The sequence below is a fragment of the Mobula hypostoma genome, chromosome 4 (genome assembly GCF_963921235.1).
Source record: "Mobula hypostoma chromosome 4, sMobHyp1.1, whole genome shotgun sequence".
Lineage (NCBI taxonomy): Eukaryota > Metazoa > Chordata > Chondrichthyes > Myliobatiformes > Myliobatidae > Mobula > Mobula hypostoma.
In genome coordinates, this window is record NC_086100.1 from 87,782,638 (window position 1) to 87,798,138 (window position 15,501).

General features: G+C 41.8%; 1 protein-coding gene across 3 annotated transcripts in view; it reads left to right on the forward strand.

Annotated features, from left to right (window-relative positions):
• Positions 1-15,501, forward strand: part of gpc5b (glypican 5b) — a 648,632-nt gene that overhangs the window by 203,752 nt on the left and 429,379 nt on the right. The window lies entirely within an intron of this gene.

Sequence of the window (15,501 nt, forward strand, 5' to 3'; positions counted from 1 at the left end):
AAATTTCACAGCAAAGCACTCTGCAACTGAAGGAAATGATTTATTTCCACAATAACAGTGAACAAGATACTTCAATACTGTGAGAAATTGTAGCATTTTTAAAAAGGGGATTGGCTGTCACATTTGGCAGCTCTCTGAAATGGGGCTTCTGAACACAAGTGTTTCAGAACTGAGCCTTGAGTAGCCTTCATGCCGGAAAAGAAGGAAAAATTTCCTAAGAAGGTGACACTGTCTGCTTAAAATATTCTTTTCAGTATTCACTATCACTTGTATCGGGTACTAATTAAAATGGGAGATTAAATAAAACATTCTTTTCCTTATTAGGATACACCATGTAAGATAAAATTGTGGGATATTCTGTGATGAAATGCAATGTGTAAGGGTCTGCCTCATACAAGGAGATTTTGCCCATGTATGAATTGTATTAAACTAAAGCCCCAATTCTGACAAGTCTCAAACCATTGGAACTCACAGTACATATGAAAAACAAAGACTACCAACCAGATTTTTCAGATTTATGGTGCCAGTAGGTATATCTTAACCTGACCAGGAACTGCAGTCAGTTCTGTGATACAACCGGACTTTTCTAAGTGGATTGATTGATTGGTCAAATAAATAGTGCAAAATTACATCTCACTTCATAGTCCGACCACAAACAGGGTGAGTGCAGAAACTAAAACTAAAACACAAGAGATTCTGCAGACGATGGAAATCTTGAACAACACACGCAAAATGCCGGAGGAATTCAGCAGGATAGTACAGGATAGGCTATAGAGGAGAATGAATAGTTGATATTTCAGGCCAAGACCCTTCGTCAGGACAGGAAAGGAAGGGATCAGAAGTCAAAGTAGGGTGGGTAAAGAGGGGGAGTACAATCTTAGGTGATGTGTAAGACCAGGTGAGGGGAAAAGTGGGCAGGTAGGAGAGTGAAGGAAGAAGCAAGAAATTGGGAGAAGATAGATGGAAGAAACAAAGGTCTCAAGAAGGAATCTGATAGGGGAAGATAGTGGACCATGGACTAAAAGAAAGTCCCCATCCACTTCCATCCCCTATCAGTAAGGCTTTAAGGTTCTCTGCTTCTTTCTGGACAACACACCTAATGTGGAGTGGGGAACAGCTTTGTTAAACACCTTCACTTTGCCCACTGCAAAACACAGGATCACTTAGTTGCTACTCATTCCAACGCAACTTCCATTTGCATGCAGACATGTCTGTCCATGGCATCATGTACTGCCACAATGATGCCAAAATCAGATTGGAGGAGTAACACCTCATAGTCCATCTGGGTAGCCGCCAAAATGATGGCACCTTTAGTAGCTATGCGACCCCTGTTCACTCTTTTTCCATTGCCCCTTCTGGTTACTTTCTCAACACTTCTCTTCCTCTCCCCTGCCCATCACCTCGCTCTAGTGCCCCTCTTCCTTACCTCTCTTCCATGGATCACTCTCCTCTCCAACCAGATTTCTTCTTCTTTAGCCCTTCACCTCTTCCACTTGTCACCTCCCAGCTTCTTACTTTATACCCCCTCCCTCAGCCACCCACCTTGACCCTCACCATGTCTTATCTATCACCTGCCAGATGGCATGCCTTCCCCTCCCTCCACATTCTTACTCTGGCTTCTGCTCCCTTCCTTTCCAGTCCTGATGAAGGGTCTCAGCCTGAAACACCACCTATTCATTGCCCTCCTTATATGCTGACTGACCTGTGGACTTCCTGCTGCATTTTGTGTGCGTTGGGAGCATATTCCCTTACAGCTGGTGTGTTATTAGTTCAAATCCCACCGATGTCTGGAGAACATGCTGACAGCATAGTGCCACACTGAAGGAGTGCTACTCTAATGAGAGTTCCATTGTCCGGAAGGTTAAAAGGCAAGGCTTTGTCCATGGTGTTCAGGTGTATGTTATATTTCAAGGCAATTTGGCTGTTGAAATAACACAACTGGGGCGATATGCTGCCTGTCACATGTAAGATTTCCAGCAGGGGTTACAGGATACAGGCACTTTTACCAGGTCACTTTTCCTTTTTTACCTAAGACTAATTGTGGCATGTAAGTAACGACATCAGCTAACACAACCCAGAAATGGAAACTGAAATCATACACTGCAAAATCCAAAATAGTTCAGTGTAGCTAAAGAAAAGTTGTTTCATTTAAATATAGTAGTATATTTGTCTCTGGTCAAAAGGTCAGTTGTCCGGAGACTTAGTGACCATTATCTAGGGTAGATTATCCAGCAGGGTCCTGAAGAAGTGCTGTTCTGTCAGAAGTTCTAACTTTTGAAAGAGACAGCAAAACATCTCAAATAGATGCAAAATATCCTGTTGCACTGGAGAACAAGGAGTTTTCAGAGCTCTGGTCAATACTACCCAGAGTCTTGCTTTTTGTATAAACATCATGCAAGACCTACCTGCTCCATTTCTAAAACACAACAGTGGTTATAGTTCAAAAAGTATTTGACTAGCTGTGAATGATCAGAGCATTCTACTAGAGAAAGCTCACCATTGCCTCAACTTCTTCAGAATGCTAAAGAAATCTGGTATGTCTAATTTTTGTTGAAGTACCACAGAAATCATTCTATCTGGATGCATGATGTCTTGGCATGACAGCCGCAGAGAGCTGTGGACACAGTTCAGCACATCATGGAAACCAACCTCCCCTCAATGCTCTCTGTCTAAGTAAAGACCCAACCATCCAGGGTCTTCTCTCTTCTTCCCTCCATCTTCAGTTCCAAATCACTTTCCATAACCCATCCCAGGTTATGCTGTCCTTGGATCCACATCAGGATCTGACCCCTCCCCTGTTGATTCAACTGATTTCCTTTGATGCGTAATATGCAAACCCTTGTATGCATAAGATCTGTGACTGCTTATTTTACATTTGCTGGTGATGATGTATTTCTGGGACCAAGCATTTGGTAGTCACCAAGAGATGGAAATTCTGTCTCAACACAACACTACAACATTGTATTCCGCAAGAAGCCTGACACATTACTTCCTGCAGGTTTTATTCCAATCACCTGGTTATGCTGTCTGTATAATATTTTCTATTACACCACTGGAAATGAAACAGTGACAGCGCAGAGCGGAATCAACCGTTTGTGAAAAACAATCTGTTTGAAATACAATTGCGAAAAACACATCCATGTATTTTGTGATGAAGAGCAAGTGAAACCTGGGGAGCATTTCATTCCTTAACTGTGCAGTATAGAGGTTGCAGCTGTACACCAGAGCACCACCAAGTCATGTCTGACGGATGAAACCTATGTTTTTGTGATTATTTTTTAAACTTTCCAAATTCCAGTTGCCCATTTCATCCTCGTGTGCGCTTATTTTTGGGAATGGGTGCCATTCAACTCTGCAGGGAATCAAGGTGAATCCTCATCTGCATTTGTATTTTCAGTGGGTTCTACTGGATATCAACCATGGAATGACCATCAGGATGGGCCACACAGAGAGCAGGGTGCTTGGTAGGGGACTGGGCAGAGTGCAGGTGCCAAGCCAGCACACCTGGACATAGAGTGAAGCCAGAACATGCCGAGGAAACTGAGCGAAGTGAGGCACTGCAGCATGTTTGGAGTGGACGTAATGCACTGGGTGTGGACCTGGCGGGATAGTGCTCAGGCTGAGAGGGTTATTGACTAGTAGACATAGCGGGTGAAGCAGGAATGATGTGATTACAAAATCCTACTTAGTAGGACATGGTGGGCTGAAGTGGCTGCTTCTGTGATAAATTACACAGTGGGATAGCAGTCCATTCCCTGGCCCCTGAGCAGTTTCTATCCTAGGAATCTCTAATCCATTATTACCTATAATCTCCCAGTTTCCTGAATCCAAAAGACAACAATTATGATCCCAGTGTGTGACTTTCATAATATATGCAAAGGCTATGAACTAAATCTGCTACCTTAATGTTCAACATCTCCACTCTGCATTCATTGCAGCCTGTAAGACTCCATTCAATTATCCAACTTTAAGTAATTCACACTTTCTTTCTGTCTGTATAGAAAATTGCCCTTTTTGTTATTCTTTTGACTCAGACTTTACCTTTTCTTTATCCTCATTTTGTCTCATGTTGCAGAGTACCCCCATTAACAATGGCTTCCATGGACAAAGAAGCCTAATTTCCCCTTAGATCATTGAGTCTCACCCTATCAAACAGATCTCCTTAGCCCCACTTTCACCTCTTCCCCACCTTCTCTGCTACTTGAACTGCCTGTTTCTCTTTCCCCAGTTGTGATGAAGAGTCTTAGGCCATTAACTGTTTTTATTCCCACAGATGCTGTCCGACCTGTTAAATGTTGCCAGTATTTTCACTTCTTTAAAAATTTTCAAGTGACATTGCAGTGTAATACTATTACAGCACTTGTGACTCGCTTTCAATTCTGATAGTCTGTAAGGAATTTGTATGTTCTCCCTGTGACCATGTCTGTCTCCTCTGGGTACTCCTGTTACCCCCCAATTTCAAAAGACGTACAGGATTAGGTCACACAGGCATAATTGTGTGGTTTGAACTGATGGTGTACCTCAGAAGAGGTAAGACGGACCAATCCTCCTAGAGGATCAGAAGTGGAGAGAGTGAGCAATTTCAAGTTCCTACATGTCAGTATCTCTGAGGATCTAACCTGGCCCCAACATATCGATGCTGCTACGAAGAAGGCGAGAAAGAGGCTACATTTCATTCGGTGTTTGAGGAGATTTGGTTTGTCACCTAACATACTTGAAAGCTTCTAGAGATATAACACGGAGAGTGTTCTGACAGACTGCATCTCTGTCTGGTGTTGGGGGGGGGGAGCGGAGATGGGAGCTACAGTACAAGATCAAAAGAAGTTACAGAAAGTTGTAAAATTAGTCAGCTCCATCATGGGCACTAGCCTCTGTAGTATCCAAGACAGCTTCAAGGAGCAATGCCCCAGAAAGGTAGCGTCCACTATTAAGGGCCCTCATCACCTAGGGCATGCCCCCTTCTCATTGTCACGGTACTATTTTTTATATATACTCACTGTAATTGTTTTTTTTCCTATTTTTATCATGCATTGCATTGTAGTGCTGCTGCCGTGAGCATATTTCATGACGTATGCCGGTGATATTAAATCTGATTCTGATTGAGCCTGAAGGGTTGGTTACAATGCTATATCGCTAAATAAAATAAACATTTGCAATATCTGCAGGTTTTTGTTTTGTTTTCCCCTCTCTCTCCATCTCATTTCCACCTCACAGGCACAGCTTACATTTACTTCACCCTCGGATGAAATTAATTTGGCAGACTAAAGTAAGACAAGGCCAGATTGTGAACTGGTTAAGCCTCAGCAACCACAGAATGTCAGTTGTTCCACAGCTGCTTCAACTTCAGTTTTAATTTTAAAGAACATTCAGCACAATCTCATGAGCTGACAATTGAGGGAAAACAAAAAGACCTGTTTTGCACAAAAATTGCACATTCATTCCAACTGCACTAATATTATTTTAGATGGTAGTGTGAACAAAATCTTAAGGTTAACACTTGGTCACCCAAGGCAGCTGCTGGGTTGCTACAATTAGCTTCAGAAATCCTCGACTTAATAGACCATGGAAAATCAATTAATCACTCACTGTTCACCAACATAGCTGGAATGCATGTATGGGCGAGGACTGTGTTAGCATTTGGCTGGCAATGCTCTTCATAAATAAACAGATAGCCTTTACTTACTGCCATGGTCTGTAGGCAAAAGGTCCAATGGGTTAGGAGTGTAACATCTTGATGAGTCAGCTGGTTCCTGCAACAAGTGGTGAAATGATCATAAATTAGTCTTCGTGAGTGTGCTCCATAGAGTTCGGCCTGTTATGAAGATTTGGAAATGGTCACGGGCATTGGTGTTTGAATCAGTGTTGCAGCCCCAATGACTTCTGGGTCTGGTCCTGACCTCTGGTGCTGTCTCTGCAGAGTTTGCATGTTCTCCCTGTGACTATGTGGGATTTCCCATGGGTGTTTCATGTCCATAAGATATAGGAGCAGCATTATGCCATTGGGCCCTTCGAGTTTGGTTGCCATTTAATCCTAGCTGATCAATTTGCCCTTTTAGCCCCAATCTCCTGGCTTCTCTCTGTATCCCCTTATGCCCTGACTAATCAATAATCTAACAAGCTCTGCCTTAAATATGCCCAATGACTTGGCCTTCGCAGCTGCCTGTTGGATTCAATTCCACAGACACCACTCTGGCTAAAGAAATTCCTCCTCACCTCGTTTCTAAAAGGACACCCCTCTGTTCGGAGGCTGTTTCCGCTGGTCTTGGACTCCCCCACCACAGGAACCTCATAAAGAGATACAACATGGAACAGGCCCTTTGGCTCACTGAGTTCATGTTGACCATCAACCACCCATTTACAATAATCTTATTTAGTATTCATCCCACACTGCCATCAACTTGCCCCATATTCTACAAGTCACCTGCACACCAAGGGCAATTTATACTGCCTGTCATTATATGATATCTTCCATTGGGTAATACCAAGTCCTAAAAACACAAATGCATTGTGGTTGAATGAGATGTAAAAATACAGCTCTGACCAGTAGGACTGGTGACTTCGATACTGTAATGATACTCTGAGCTTCATGTATATTCTACCTTGCTGATGTAACCTTTCTACTGCTACGACGTCGACTCAGGCCTAGGGGGCTGGCGTCGGGCATGATGACAGACTTCTCCCTCTCCCTCATCAGTGTGTTCAGTTCATCTACATTAGCCGCGCCGCTGTCTTCTAGGAGCGTGTTGACCATAGTCTTGGGAGGGCGCCCAGGGTTCATCCTCCCGTGCTTGGGCTGCCATATGATGACTAGGCTGGCAGGTAGCTCGGGGTGGCGTAGACAGTGCCCCGCTAGTTGCAGTCTTCTCGCCTCGATTTTAGTGGTGAGCATCGGTAGGTCGTTATAGAGCTCGACGTTTGTCATGTGCTGTTGCCAACACACGTCAAGAGCAATCCGGAGCATTCGTGTATAGCAACCATTTGGAGACTTTTGCATAGTCTTGGTGAGTGTCCATGTCTCACATCCGTATGTAAGAATGGACTCTATGATTGCTATGAAAATCCTCTTTTTAACTCTGGTCAGGTTCTACTTCCAGATTTCCTTTACGTCGTTCATAGCCCCCCACACCAGCGCCTTCCCTATCTTTATGTCCTTCTCCGAACTCATCATTCTTGACCCAAGGTAGTTGTAGTCAAAGACTTTCTTAATGGTAATAATGATGTAACCTTTGCTAACTGGCAACCTTAGACCTCAGGGGTTTAATGTATCAAGGGAAGTGAAGACCAAACTGAGCAAAATGATAAGATCTTTTAGAGCAGTGGGTGAAGAAGAGAAAGCTTCTTCCACCCCATCAAGTGCATCTTTCTCTTCCCAGCACCCTCAGAAGCCTTCACCACCTCTATCTCACCCTGACATTAAATATAGTCACCGTTTTCCATCCTCAATTTCTGGATTGGAGCTCCCCCGGGGTAAAAAATATCTGTAGGGTGAGAGTCTGGGGTGCTCCTCTACTATCAATTAAGGTAGCAGCAAGCTCCTTACTCCTTGCTGGCAGTCCGGCTCACTCTGAGGCATTCTTTGAGGGGGTAAACCTGTCAGTATGCCCAAGGATTTCATGAGGGAAATTACCCCATGAGGAGAACTACACAAGTGTGGGGCAACTAAAAAGTCCCAATTGAAACTCTTCACCCCCCCCCCCCCCCACCAATTCCTGTTTGGGGAAGCCCATCCTGGACAATATCAGGAGTGGCTTGTTTTCCCTTCACGGTGTTTTGTGGTATTTCTACACTGTAAGTTTTCCTTCATAGTGTGTGGAATGTCATTAATAGAAAAGCTATTATTTGACCTCTAATTAAGGATTCTTTCATTTCCTGAAATTAAAGAAAGATTTAAAAAACTTAGTCAGATTATTGAGTCTAATGTTGGATTTGCGGAGGGGCAGTATATTATACCGGCTGGCAAGAGCCAGATGCAACAACGTGAGATCTGGCTAAGATAATTTAAAGTTGTCTTTGGTTTTATGTTGGGTCAAACAAGAAAACGTTGTGAGGACATTCTTCAAGGTTTTATTGCAGAAATACAAATGATATGTCAAAGTTCACTGAAAAATTTGAAAGCTTGGTCACTGACACTTATCTTATAGACTGCTGGTGTTGCTGTATTCGATGTCCTGTCTCCACTGTCCCCAGCTCCATATTGGATAAAATATTAATGGAACAATTGTGAAGAAAGCATGGCAGTGCCTCTACCTCCTTAGGAGTCTGCGGAGATTCCGTATTACATGTTTAACTTTGACAAACTTCCATTGATGTGTAGTAGAGAGTATATTGACAGGCTGTGTCACAGCCTGGCATGGAACCACCAATGCTGTTGAATGGAAAATCCTACGAAAGACAGTGGATTTCGCCCAGTACATCACAGATAAAGTCCTCCCAACCATTAAGTGCACCTACACAAAATGCTGTCGTAGGAAAGCAGCATCTATCAACAGAGAACCCCACCACCCAGGCCATGCTGTCTTCTCATTGCTGCTTTCAGGTAGAAGGTACAAGAGCATCAGGACTCACACCACCAGGTTCAAAAACAGTTACTACCCCTCAACCATCAGAATCTTGAATAAAAGGGGAGAAACTACACTCACTTGCCTCATCATTGATGTTGTCACAACCAATCATCTCACTTTAAGGACTCTTTATCTCATTATCTGATGTTCTCATTATTTATTGCTATTTATTTATATTTGCATTTGCACAGTTCATTCTCTTCTGCACTCTGGTTGATCTTTCACTGATTCTGTTATAGTTACTATTCTATAGATTTGCTGAGTATGCCCACAAGAAAGTTAATCTCAAGATTGTATATGGTGACATATATGTATTTTGATAATAAATTTTACCTCCAATTTTGAACTTTACAGTGCTGGACAAAGGATACATTTCCCTCTTGCCCCAGTAGTTACCTACTACTTCCACCCTCACAAAACTTCTCCACAAAGTAGAACACTAATAGATCAGATGATTCTCAACTGTTGGCCAAACAATCTCGTTTCTCAAACTGGGAGATAACAATAGCAAAGAGCTATAAACATAAGATTCCAGAAATCCAGAACAACACATATAAAACACTGGAGGATCTCATTAGATCAAGCAACATCTATGGAAAGAATGTAACAACAGTTGATATTTTTGGAGATCCTTCGTTAGTCCTGGTTCAAAGTGTCAACTTTATACAAAAAAAATGTTATTTTTATCACTCATTTGTGCTATTGGTTCAGAAAAAATGTCCTGAATATTTGTTTTAAATTCCTAGAAAATGGTAGAGAGTTAGCGACCTTACTAATAGGCCTTTAGATCATTTGAGTTCTTTGTGTATGGCTGCTGTTGACTTTTTATCCTTGTTCAGATTCTCTGAGAGGACAGGGAACACTTGTAGGCCAGTTAGCCTGACCTTAGTGGTTGGGAAAGTGTTGGAGTCTATTATCAAGGATGAGGTTTCGTGGTACTTAGAGACAAATGATAAAATAAATCAAAGTCAGCATGGTTTCTGTAAAGGGAAATCTTACCTGCCAAATCTGTTAGAGTTCTTCAAGGAAGTGACAAGCAGGGTGGACAAAGGGGAGGCAGTGGATTTTTGGAAGGCATTTGATAAGGTGCTACACATGAGGCTGCTTAAGATAAAATTCTATGGTGTTATAGGAAAGATACTGGCATGGATAGTGGAATGGCTGACAGGAGGCAGCGACTGGGAATAAAGGGGGGCCTTTTCTGGTTGACTGCTAGTGACTAGGGGTTTTCCTCAGGGATCAGTATTGGGACTGCTACTTTTCACATTGTTTGTCAATGATTTAGATAATGGAATTGATGGGTTTGTGGCAAAGTTCGCGAATAATACAAACATAGGTGAAGGAGTAGGTAGTGCTGAGGAAGCAATGGAATTGCAGCAGGACTTAGACAAATTGGAAGAATAGGCAAAGAAGTGGCAGATGGAATACAGTGTTGGGAAATGTATGATAATGCATTTTGGTAAAAGGAACAATAGTGTGGACTATTATCTAGATGGTGAGAAGGTTCAAACATCAGAGGTGCAGAGGCTCTGAGGAGTCCTTGTGCAAGACTCCCAGAAGGTTAATTTACAGACTGAGTCTGTGGTAAAGAAGGCAAATGCAATGTTGGCATTTATTTCAAGGGGAATAGAATATAAAAACAAAGAGATAATGCTGAGCTTTTATAAGACACTAGTAAGGCCACACTTGAAATATTGACAACAGTTTTGGGCCCCATATCTCAGAAAGGATGTGTTGTCATGGGAGAGAGTCTAGAGGAGGTTCACAAGGATGATTCTGGGAATGAAGGGGTTAACGTATGAGGAACTTTTGGCAGATTTGGGCCTGTACTCACTAGAATTTATAAGAATGCGGGGGATCTCTTTGAAACCTACTGAAAGTTGAAAGGACTAGATAAGGTAGATGTGGAGAGGATGTTTTCTCTGGTGTGGGTATCCAGAACCACAGGGCACAGCCTCAAAACTGAGGGGTGACCCTTTAGAACAGAAGCAGTGAGGAATTTTTTTAGCCAGAGAGTAGTAAATCTGTGGAATACTCTGCCACAGACTGCAGTGCAGGCCAAGTCTGTGCATATATTTAAGGCAAAAATTGATTGTTCCCTGATCGTTAGGGGTTTCAAAGGATATGGCGAAAAGGCAGGTGTGTGGGGTTGACTGGAATCCAGGATCAGCCATGAAGGAATGACAGAGCAGACTCGATGGGCTGAATGGCCAAATGCTGCTCCTATGTCTTATGGGTCTAACTGTAAGCTGATTTGGATCTCATTCGGAAACCACTGCTTTGTCCATCTTTCTAATCCGGGGATCTCGTCACCATGGTTTATGATGCTGCCTTAAAGTTGTGTAATCACTCTTCACAGCTCCTTTAGGGGATTGGACAGTCAAACTGCAGTCAGTATAAACTTCTGGTTTATAATATTATACCAATTTCTGGTGAGCTAATTTTAATGTTCAGCTGATATTAATTTGCTTGTTATTGCACACATCCTGAGATATAGTGAAAAGCTTTTGTCTGTGTTCCTTCTAGACAGATAATTTCATGCATAAGTATATTAAAGGATTAAAAAATGCAGAATCTAGTGTTACATCTTCTTAAGAATCTTGTAACAGCATGAGAGAAGGTGGCCTAGAGCTGGTGTTACATGTTCTCCAGCTTTTGTCGTCATCTGCCTGATCAGGGAGAGGAGAGAATGACTGGGGTAGAAGAGGTCCTTGAATTATGTAAGCGGCGTTTCTGAGGCAGTGAGATGTGTAGGAACTTTATAAGTTTCTCAAGTGATGCAGAACATCCTTAACGTAGAAATATAAAACCAGACAACTCAACCAATAATTTGTGGTGAAGTCTTAGGAATGGTAAATTAAAGCCTGAGCAATGATACATAATTGTGCCATATGATGTGCAAGCATTGCTTCAGTGGCATAGCTAGTTAAACTGCTGTTTTTCAAGCCTGACACTTGGTGTTGGTGTTGTCTATATGGAGTTTGTGTGTTCTCCCTGTGACTGTGCGGCTTTTCTCTAGTTTCCTTCCTAATTCCAAAGATATGTGAGTTGGAAGGTTAATTGGCCACTGCCAATTTCCCCTAGTGCCTAGGTGAGTGGTAGAATCTGGGGATGGGATAGCTCTGTCAGCTGGCATTGACTTGATGGGCTGAAATGGCTGCTTTCCGTGTTATAAAGGAGTATGGTTATATAAAGCATAAAATAACAAAACCGTAAATAAATGGCATAAGGTGTGCCAATCAGCAAGCATTCCACTCCTCATTTTATGCGCTATTGATTTAAACTAAATATTACCATGTTGATTCACCTGTTTTTGCAGATAAATTTAGAGTTGAGCCCCGGAAAGCCTTTGTTTTATTCAAAGGGAGGCCTTCTTAATATGTGTTGTCAGTCAGAAATAGGCAGCTGGCCAACAGGAGGTAATTTTATTTTCTGTCTGACATGCAAACTGTAGATGATTCCCTGGTAATATCTACATCCACACCTCTCTGTTAGACATATCATCATTATTTAGCTGATTATGACAAGTTAGAATACAAGATATCAAGTATTACTTGAACAGAGCAAACATGCAAATATTTGCCCAGGAGGGCAGTTAAAAGGGATGCTTGTGCTTACGAGTTGAGTTTGATGATTAGGAGTGGGGTCCTGAGTTCTTTAATTTAGATGCTAGTAGAAGCATACTGTATCTTCCATTTTGTCTCATGCACAGTATTATTTTCCAGCACATCCTTATTACAGTTGGCAGGCCCTACGATAAATAGGCAGTCAGAACCAAATTTGTTTTAAAAGAACATCCATGCTTTTCAATTTGATTACTCAACAGAACCCAAGGTCAGCAAATCAGTTGTTTCATGACCTGCCTAGAGTTCCAATTATTTTCTGTTTCTCTAAGCTTAGCATCGAGGTATTGAGCTGAATGTTGTTCTATTTTGCAATCTGCTGAATCGAGTGCAGTCCATCATATAAACCTGTAGCACTCTAGTCTACAAGCTGGACCTACTTGATCACTGGGAATTAAGAACCTCTCCTATAATACAGTTCTTGCTCAATAAGCATGACCTTCAGATTGGATTGCAACTGGTTAATATGCAGCTATGTCCTTGAATCTGCTGGGGTCATCTACTGTGTCCAGTGCTCCCAATGTAGTCTCCTCTATATTGGTGAGACCCATCATAAATTGGGGGACCACTTCATCAAGTACCTCTGTGCCATCTGCCAAAAGCAGAATTTCCTGGTGACCAAATATTTTAATTCTGATTCTGATGACTATTCCCATTCCGATATGTCGGTCCTTGGCCTTGCCTTGTGCCACAATGAGGTCAACCTCAGGGTGGAGGACAACATCATATACTCCGTCAGGGTAGCATCCTACTTCATTGCATCAATATCAGTTTTTTTTCTTGTAAAAAATACTTTCCCGCCCTCTTCCATTCTCTGGCCTCTTAACTCTTCTCACTTGCCTATCACCTCCACTTGCATTCCCTCCTCTTTTCCTTTCTCCCATGATCCACTCTCCTCCCCTATCAGGTTCCTCCTTCTTCAATCCTTTACCTTTCTCACTCATCTGCCTTCACTTGTCACTTTCTAGCTATCCTCCTTCCCCCCTCCCCCACCTTTTCATTCTGGCATCCTCCCCCTTCCTTTACAGCCCTGAAGAAGGGTCTCAGCCCAAAATGTCAACCATTTGTTCATTTCCATGGATGCTGCCTGCCCTGCTGAGTTCCTCCAGCATTTTGTGTGTTGCTTTGGATTTCCAGCATCTATGGAATGTCCCTTTTTATTTTACTGTCACACCAATAAATATCCAATAAATATCCATTTTGATGCAATGCTGTTTGTGTGAACTTTGTAGATAGACCTTGGGCGTTGCAACTTGTGGATTGGGTACTGTAGACTTGCCAGTGATGCTTTGGTCAGGTTTAGCTTTGGGAACGGTCTGCTGCAAGGATTTTGTGTTCACTGTCTGGGAGCACTTGTTGTCTGGCAGAACTAACGACTTCCGTGTGAAGCTGACCTCTGCAGCTTAGCATGGAGCTGTGCCTGTGAATAATTTGTAAAACTAATTTCATATCCCTATGGGTAATGACAGAAATAATAATAGTGACTTCCCCCAAAAGACAGCTGTTTATCCCTCTCAGTCCTTTCAAAAAATGACACCATCTCCAAATTTGTTTGGAAATGAAATGTGCTTGAATTATGCCCCATCTTTATTGGAATGTTTTGTTTAAATCTGTTCAGTTGGGTTCCAGCCTGTCACTGTACTAAACCAACTCTAAGGTCAACCATTCTAGGTGACTGACCAAATTCTTTCTTCATTCCATATGATCTACTGTACAACTTTTTATACAGTTGACCACCATATTCCTTTCAAAACTTCTCTAATTTTACCACCATATATGGAACTGCACGTCCCTGCAACTATTCTCATCTCTCTGGTGATAACTAGAGAATCTATTTTTGCACCCTTGTCTGTATGCTGGCAGCATTGAACTTTGAACAGCATCAGAATCTTTGTCTACCTGTCCACTTGGTCAAAGTTTTCAGACTGTCTAATATCTGGTGGTGAGAAGTAAGAATCTCTTTCAGCTAAGTAGTTAGAACTTAATGAGAAGAAATGAGGAGCAGGAGGAATCCATTTGCCATTCAATAAGATCATGGCTGATCTATCTCCAACACAATTATCATGCAATCAATGATTGAGAATTCCATCAATTTGCCATCCTCTGAGTGAATAAATTTCTCCTTATTTTAACCTGATCCCCTCTTCACACATCTTGAGATTGTGCCTTTTAGTTTTAGCTAGAGAAGCCATCTTTGATGCATCTTCTCTATTGGGCTCTCTAGATAAAAATATTGAATCACCTCTCATTCTTCCATCTAGGGAATAGAGCTATAATCAATCTCATCTTGTTTTGGGACAGATCCACCATTGTAGAAACCGGTCTATGATACTTTACCACACTTCTTCTCTGGCAATTATATTGTTTTTACAGTAAGGATACTGAAATGGTGTACACTGTTCCAGGTTTGGTCTCACCAAGGCTCTGTATCATCACAGTGAGATCCATTAACTTTTGCACATAGATTCTCTTGCTATTAAGGCTAGTGCACCACTTTCACGACGGAAAATTTAGCCAGTTGATTTTGATTCCCAAGTGCAGACTCCATTCCTGAAACAGAAACTCTCAAACTGTTCCTGGCAAACCGTCTGGGGATGTACCCAACCATTGAAGGTCATAATTGCTGATGAATTTCCAATCTGGTGTCTTTGCCATCCTTTGGACCTTCTGTTTCCAGGACTGTGCCCATCCGCAATTCACTTCATCTGACAGCCAAGCAGTGTCTTCGTTGCATCTAGTAGTGCCCTGAAGTACTCTTTCTCATTTTGTTCTCCATAAAGCTCAAGTCTTCAAGTTCCATTTATATCCCAGTCATATAATGCCAAATTTACTTTGGATCCCACAAGCCATGTTAAAATTTTATGTTAGTTTTCAAATCCCCCCTGAACTTGCTCCTTTTATAACTCTGCAGCCTTCTCCAGTTTCACAACCCTGCAAGATAGCTATATATATTCTGTTCACTATTTGAAAATCCTTAATTTAAGCATTGTACCATTGATAAAGTTGTTTTTAACAACCAAGGGTCTGAGTCTTGGAATTCTTGTAATTACTCCACCTCATTTTCTAACTTTAATCTAGGCACTCCTTAAACTAAACTAAACTTTTGGCTATCTGTTCTCATGTCTTAAGTGTTTTTTTTGTCAATTTTTACATTATTGAGTTATATTCAGGATTGTATGTGACTTTGAAGGAGGCTTGTAAGTTGTGTTACCTGATTCTGTTGTTGCTCTTGGCTGCAGAGATCACAGATTTGGAAAGTTGTGTTGAAGTAGCAGGTTAAGTAACTGCAATGTACTTTTTAATAGATACATATTGTA